The sequence below is a fragment of the Oryctolagus cuniculus genome, chromosome 3, assembly GCF_964237555.1.
Source record: "Oryctolagus cuniculus chromosome 3, mOryCun1.1, whole genome shotgun sequence".
Lineage (NCBI taxonomy): Eukaryota > Metazoa > Chordata > Mammalia > Lagomorpha > Leporidae > Oryctolagus > Oryctolagus cuniculus.
Window position 1 is genome coordinate 162,375,619 of NC_091434.1, and position 7,169 is coordinate 162,382,787.

At 37.9% G+C, this 7,169-nt stretch overlaps 1 pseudogene; it reads left to right on the top strand.

The window, feature by feature from the left end:
- The first annotated feature begins 6,012 nt into the window (after positions 1-6,012).
- Positions 6,013-6,898, top strand: LOC100356805 (translationally-controlled tumor protein pseudogene; annotated as a pseudogene).
- Positions 6,899-7,169: the final 271 nt, after the last annotated feature.

The following is a 7,169-nucleotide window of genomic DNA, read 5'->3' on the forward strand; positions in this document are numbered from 1 at the left end:
ATTGAGTGGTAACAGCAATTGGGTACACATTTGATCATTGATCTTGACTATGGATAGTGACAGAAGAGAAGATAGTCTAATGTTTCAAATACTTCAATATTGTTAAGACTGATGTATAGATTCAGTGCAACCCAAAGCAAAATATTTTCATGATTTTTGATAGAAATTGACAGGCTGTTGCTAAATTCAAATGGGAATGCAAAATACGTTGAGTATCACAAAAAGAGGGCAAATTTGGAGAACTTCTACAACCTGTTTTCCATAAACACTAAGAGTAATATAAATAGTGCAATGTTGGCCAAAAGAAAGAGAAGTAGATTTATGGAAATAAACAGAATCTAGAAGTAGAATCATGCATAAGAGAGTGAACTGATTATTTTTTTACAAATGCACCGACATAATGTAATAGAGAAAAGAATAGTGTGGCATTCAATTACAAACTGTGCCGAAACAATTGAATATCCCTGTGAAAGAAAATGCATCCTGAATCCCTTTCTCACAGTATATACACTTTAATTTGGGAGAAGTACGATCTAAATATAAAATCCAATCTATAAAGCTTCTGTCAGAAAACATAAGAGAATGTCTTTGAGACTTTGTGTTAGGCAAATATTTATTTGTGAAAACATCATTATTTATTGTTAAATATCATACAGAAAGACCTGTTTAGAAAGGAAATGGTTGATGAGTAAGGAATTAGAATTGAAAATTTCTGCTCATCAAAGGGCACTATTAAGAAAATGAATAGGCAATCCAAAGAGCAGACTTTAGCTGTAGCTTTATCTGACAAAGTTCTTGCATTCAGAATATGTAGGAAACTATTTTACTTAAATATTATTAAATAATCCAATTAAAGCAGTGGATAAGTTACTTAAACAGACAAGTCACATGAGTTGCTAACACACCAATGAGAAAGTGTTCATTAGTTGTCATTACATAAATATAAACTGAAGCTCCTGGAATGTGCAAAACTCAAAAACACAGAAAACATAATACATCAGCAAGGATTTAAAGCAAGGAACTTTCTGATACATTAGTGATAGGAGTACAAATTTGTTGACCATTCTGAAAAATTCAGTCCTCTGATGTAGCAGTTCAAGTTGGACATGCTTATCCAAAAGAAATGAAAACATTTGCCCAACAAATTCTTAACCAGGAATGTCAGAGCAGTCTTATCCACAGCCGAAATTTGCAAAGGATACAAAAGCCATCAAAAAGTTGATAGAATATCTTTGGGATAGAATATTATTAAACAAAGGAATAAACTGCAACCACGTGGATGACCCTTACCTACATCATGCTCAGTAAAACATGAATTTCATTAACATTTAAACTGATCTGTAATGATAGAGATCAGAACAAGAATACTCTGAGGTAGGAGGAACTTTGGGTTTTCAGAGAACCACAAAGCAAACTTCTGCGGGTGAATAATGCTCTAAATCTTGAACTGGCTGATGGTCACCTGAGCTTGAGTATTTGTCAATACTCATTAAACCACACCCTAATGTGATGCATTTTCTTACATACCATTTATACTATTTTAGGACACATAAAGTGGTTTTTAAGATTCAATTATTTTGGACTGGAAATTCTTGAAAATTAACCATAACAAGACCAAAAGAAAAAGAACAAGGACAAGAAGAGGAGGGAGAGGGAGAGGGAGAGGGAGGAAAAGGAAAGAGGAATGAGAGTAGCAGCAGCAGCAGGAGCTGTAAGGAGAGCTGAAACAGCACCACTGTATGTACTTACACTATATCAAAAAAATTCTGAATTGTAGCTTCAAAGTCGCTCCATGGTTCAGGGCATCAAGGTGATAGCATCAGCAGGAAGGGCACCCTGATGTGCAGTAATCAGAGGTGAGATGGTTCATTGCTAACATAGAACTGAAAAGTAGCTCTCAATAAATTTTTCCTAAATTGAAATGTTCGCTGTTATCACTGAAGACTTTATAAAAACCATGGCTATGGATTGAACAGAATCTAGCTTTTCAAAAGACACATGAACCTTTGGATTTCAACTAACCTATTGTTTGTACAATCAAATATTGCTTATCTTATTGCTTTCACAAATACTCATTTTATCCACAATAAATGTTTACCTATTTATTGTGGATAAAATAATGGACTCTTTTACTAAAATCTGCACAGCAAGATACAGGCATTTGATGCAGCAGTTAAGACACTATCGTGGGACAACCAAATTCCATATTGGATAGCTGAGTTTAAGTCCTGACTCCACACCCAATTCCACCTCCATGTTAATGCAGACCCTTAGGATGTGGCTGGTGCTAGGTAAAGTATTTGGGTTGCTGCCACCCGTATGGGAGACTTGAATGAAGTCCATCACTCCTTGCTTCTGCCTGGACCTGTTCCACGAGCTGTTGCAGGCTCTTAAGGGAGTGAACCAGTGGGTGGAAGATCTTGATTCATTTCTCTCTCTCTCTCTCTTTCTCTCTCTCTCTCTCTCCCACACACACATACACACACACACTTTCAAACAAATATTTAAAAATTAAAAAGAAAAATAGTAACACAATTAAAGATGAATGAAGTGGGAGACAGAAGCAGTATTCTATATTTTGTTTGGGATTATTTTCCCTCTATTCATTTTTACAAGTGTATGAACCTTTTGGAACACCATGCCATGTTCCTTTCACCATTATTGTATTGTAACCAACTTCTTTATAGCTGGAGTAGAAGTCAATGGAGCTGAGATTTATTGAGGTGTGAGAACTATTTCTGAATGTCAAGATCTGCTTATCATTACCTTGTTATCCAGCTTTAAATTTTCCTGTTTGTTTTTCTTTTACTTTTTTAAAGATAGTTTTATAATACTACTTTCACTTAAAACATTCACCTTCCTGTGTAAGCCACTAAGCTATAAGTTATCAGGGACACATTTTTATCAATTATGTCCTCCAATAATACAATAGTAATTTTCTGGATGATTTTGCTATGTGCAATTTCAGTTACTCATGATCAACCACGGGTAATAGAAATATAAGGGTGAGTACTGTACAATAAGATGTTTTCACAGAGAGAAACCACAGTCAGATAATTTTGTTACAGTGTAATAGTATCATATTTTATTTATATAATTTATTACTACATCAAATTTATAAAGTATACTATATCATAGGTATCTATATATGGGGAAACACAGTATATATGCATGTTCTCTTACATTCTAAATGAACTAGTTTTTCTTAGAAGTTATAATGGAGAAACAAATAATAAATAACAGCATTCAATTGTGCAAATTCTGGAATAAATTACTCATTATTTCAATCAGTAAATACCTATTAATAGCTTAGTATGTGTACAGTTCTGTTCTATGTGTTCTGTATACATTTGGGGATAATATTAATAGATTCCTATCCTTATAGGTCTTTTATTTAAAGTTGTTTGAATCCATTTATTTGAGACAATGGGAGAAAAATCCCCCATCTGCTAGTTCACTGTCCAAATGCCTGCAGTGGAGGGAGCTGGGGCAAGGCCAAAATAGGGAGCCAGGAACTCAATCCAGGCTTCCCACGTGGGTGTCAGAAATGGAACCAGTAGAGCTGTTGTGCTGTCCCAGAGTGCTCACTGACAGGAAGCCGGATTCAGGTGCCAGAGCTGTGCCACAAGCCCAGGCATTCCAACAGGCACACTGGTGTCTTTCTTGCTACTCCATCACTAGGCCAACCACCCACTCCCCTGGGGTTTATGTGCAAATCATCAAATTAGCCCATTTTTATCTTCTATGGTCTACACCAACAGTAAAGGATAACAAAAACTGGGAAAAAAGTCTGAGTGGGTCCAAAAATGTTTGCAAAACACGTTTACTTAGTGTAACGACAAGATAGGGAAGTAAATAATGCTTGCAGAAATCCATAAACAATAAGGACTAAAACTCATACTAGTCAGCATTACTATTAAGCAATTGTATTTAACAATAAATCCAGGTCTTAGCTATTTTAAGGCTCTCAAATGCGTTTGTCCTTTGTTCTGTTGAATTCTTCATTTCATTTTGATTTCTTTTCAATATCACAATTTCATGTTCTACTAAATTCCTCATTTTTTTTTTTGATTCCTCCTTAAGATTTCATTTTCACAAGAGAGATTTTCTGTCCTGTCCAGTATGGATTTCTGTAATTCATGAATTTGTTTTTGATAACTTCTAAATGTTCTCATCATACATTTTTTGAAATCTCTATCTTGCATTTCTTCTATCTCACCATCTTCATAATTTTGTATTGGAGTGTCATGTTCGTTTGGGGGTGTCATAATGTCTTCATGTCTTCCTTGTTCTTGTTTCCTCAGTTTCTGCATTTGTTGTTTGGCATTGTGGAGATATTCTTTGGTTTCTTTTTCTTTTTCTTTTTCTTTTTTTTTTTTTTTTTCCTCACTATGGTGGCTTTTCTTGTTATACTATGACTCTAGATTCAGAGGACTGTCTGCTTTTGGTGAATCTCTAGAGGCTTGTGGTGGGTGTGGCTGGAGAGCTCTGTTCAGTTCTTCAGGGTTAAGGGTGTGTCAAAGGTGACACACCCAGGTTTGGCATGGTAAATCTTCTCTCTCTCTCTCTCTCTCTTTTTATTCAGAAAGGAAGTACCTCCACTCATTTGAGCTCTTCTCCTTGATGGCAATCAGTGCCTGAGCGCTAGCCCCAGTAGGTGTAATATTCATCTGCTCTGTTCCAAGAACCACACAAAGGATCTGTGCAGTTCTCAGTGTAAGGTCAGATTCCCCTGCAATGTCTCCCATCAGGTTGCCAAGGTTACCGAGTTTGTGGTCTCCCACCAAGACTACTCACATCTCAGCCACACTGTGAGTTCTCCCACACAGCCTGTTTTTTTTTTTTTTTTTTCCCCACAGTCTCAGTTCATTAGCTCCACACATTCACTAGGACTTAACCTCCTGTTATTTCTCCCCACCAGAGTCAGGTTTTTCTGCTTGGTTGAGGGCAGGCACAGCCCTGAGCTGGCACAACAGTTACCTATGTCCAATATGGCACCTGCTTTATTGTCTTGCTCACCTTTGTAAGGTGAGTGGAAAGAGAGAATTGTGTCTGTACTGGTCCCTTTTATTTTTTTTTCTCTCCTCTAGTTAGGCTGGTGAACTTTCTCCCATGGGGCTTCAAGCCTAACACAGTAGACTGGATAAAATAATTGTGGGATATGTACTCTATAGAATACTATACAGCAGTAAAAAAAAAAAATGAAATCCGGTCATTTGCAATAAAATGGAGGAATCTGGAAAAAATCATGCTGAGTGAATTAAACCAGTTCCAAAGGGCCAAATCTCATATGTTCTCACTGATCGGTGACAATTAACCAAGCACCAAAAAGGAAACCTGTTGAACTGAAATGGGCACTATGAGAAACAATGTCTTGATCAGACGTTTTCCTGACTGTCTAGCAACAACTTAATACTTTATCCCTTTTAGTATTTTTTTTTTGTTCTACTTAATACTATTGGTTGAACTCTTTAATTAACACACAATTATTCTTAGGTGTTTAAATTTAACTAAAAAATGATCCTGTTAAATATGTGAGTGGGAATGAGAGGGAGGAGATGTACAGTTCGGCACATGCTCAACCAGACTTAGCCCTAATGGTAGAGCTAGAAACTTGCCAAGGGATCCAATTCAATCCCATCAAGGTGGCATGTACCAATGCCATCTCACTAGTCAAGGTGAACAGTTTCAGTTCAGAAATGATCATAATGATAGGATTAAGTGTCAAAGTGATTACATAAACAAGACTAGTGTCTGCTAATACTAACTGATAGAATTAAAAAGGGGAGAACAATCCAACTTGGGAAGCAGGATACACAGCAGACTCATAGAATGGCAAATGTCCTAAACAGCACTCTGGCCTTAGAATCAGCCCGTAAAGCATTCGGATCCAGCTAAAAAGCCCATGAGAGTATTTCAGGCATAGAAAGGCAAGACACTGTGGCAAAAAAAAAAAAAAAAAAAAAAAAAAAAAAAAGACGTGAGTGAGATCCCAGTGGGAAGAATGGGCCATCATATGAGGTTGGGGAGCGGCTGAGTCGGCCTTTTCCGCCCGCTCCCCCCTACCCCCGAGGGCCGCTCCGGCTGCACCACACTCGCTCTGAGCTCTGGGCTCCTGCCAAGCTAGCGCCACCGTCGTCGTCTCCTACCAGCCGCCATCATGATTATCTACCGGGACCTCATCAGCCACGATGAGATGTTCTCCGACATCTACAAGATCCGGGAGATCGCGGGCGGACTGTGCCTGGAGGTGGAGGGGAAGATGGTCAGTAGGACAGAGGGTAACATTGATGATTCGCTCATCGGTGGGAATGCCTCCGCCGAAGGCCCGGAGGGCGAAGGTACCGAAAGCACAGTGATCACTGGTGTTGATATTGTCATGAACCATCACCTGCAGGAAACCAGCTTCACAAAAGAAGCCTACAAGAAGTACATCAAAGATTACATGAAATCAGTCAAAGGCAAACTTGAAGAACAGAGACCAGAGAGAGTAAAACCTTTTATGACAGGGGCTGCAGAACAAATCAAGCACATCCTTGCTAATTTCAAAAACTACCAGTTCTATATTGGTGAAAACATGAATCCAGATGGCATGGTTGCTCTGCTGGACTACCGTGAGGATGGTGTGACCCCGTTTATGATTTTCTTTAAGGATGGTTTAGAGATGGAAAAATGTTAACAAAGTTGGCAATTTGGATCTATCACTGCTCATCGTAACTAGCTGCTGCTTGTCATCCACACAACACCAGGATTTACAGGAAGTGGGACTGATGTTATCTTGAACTCCTCACTTATTTTGACCATGATTTACTTCAAGTGGAGGCATTGTTTTTAAGGCAAAAAACATTGTCATGTAGGTTGTCTAAAAATAAAATGCATTTAAATTCATTTGAGAAAATGCCTATTAGTTTAATGTACATTTAAGCTAAATCCATCCTGTAGTGTGTTCCTGGAGAAGCTAAAGCCTGGTTTGTAGACAACTACTAGAAAGTATAAGACTGTCTTCAGATAACTTCTACAGTGAAAACTGCTGGGACTGGAATATAAATTGAGAATCCAAAGTTAAATTCTGAATTACAGTAAAGGGAAAAAACATGCTCATAGCAGTGCCAACATTTGAAATGGAACCTTAACACATTTCATCACCTACAATGGAAGTATCTAACTCT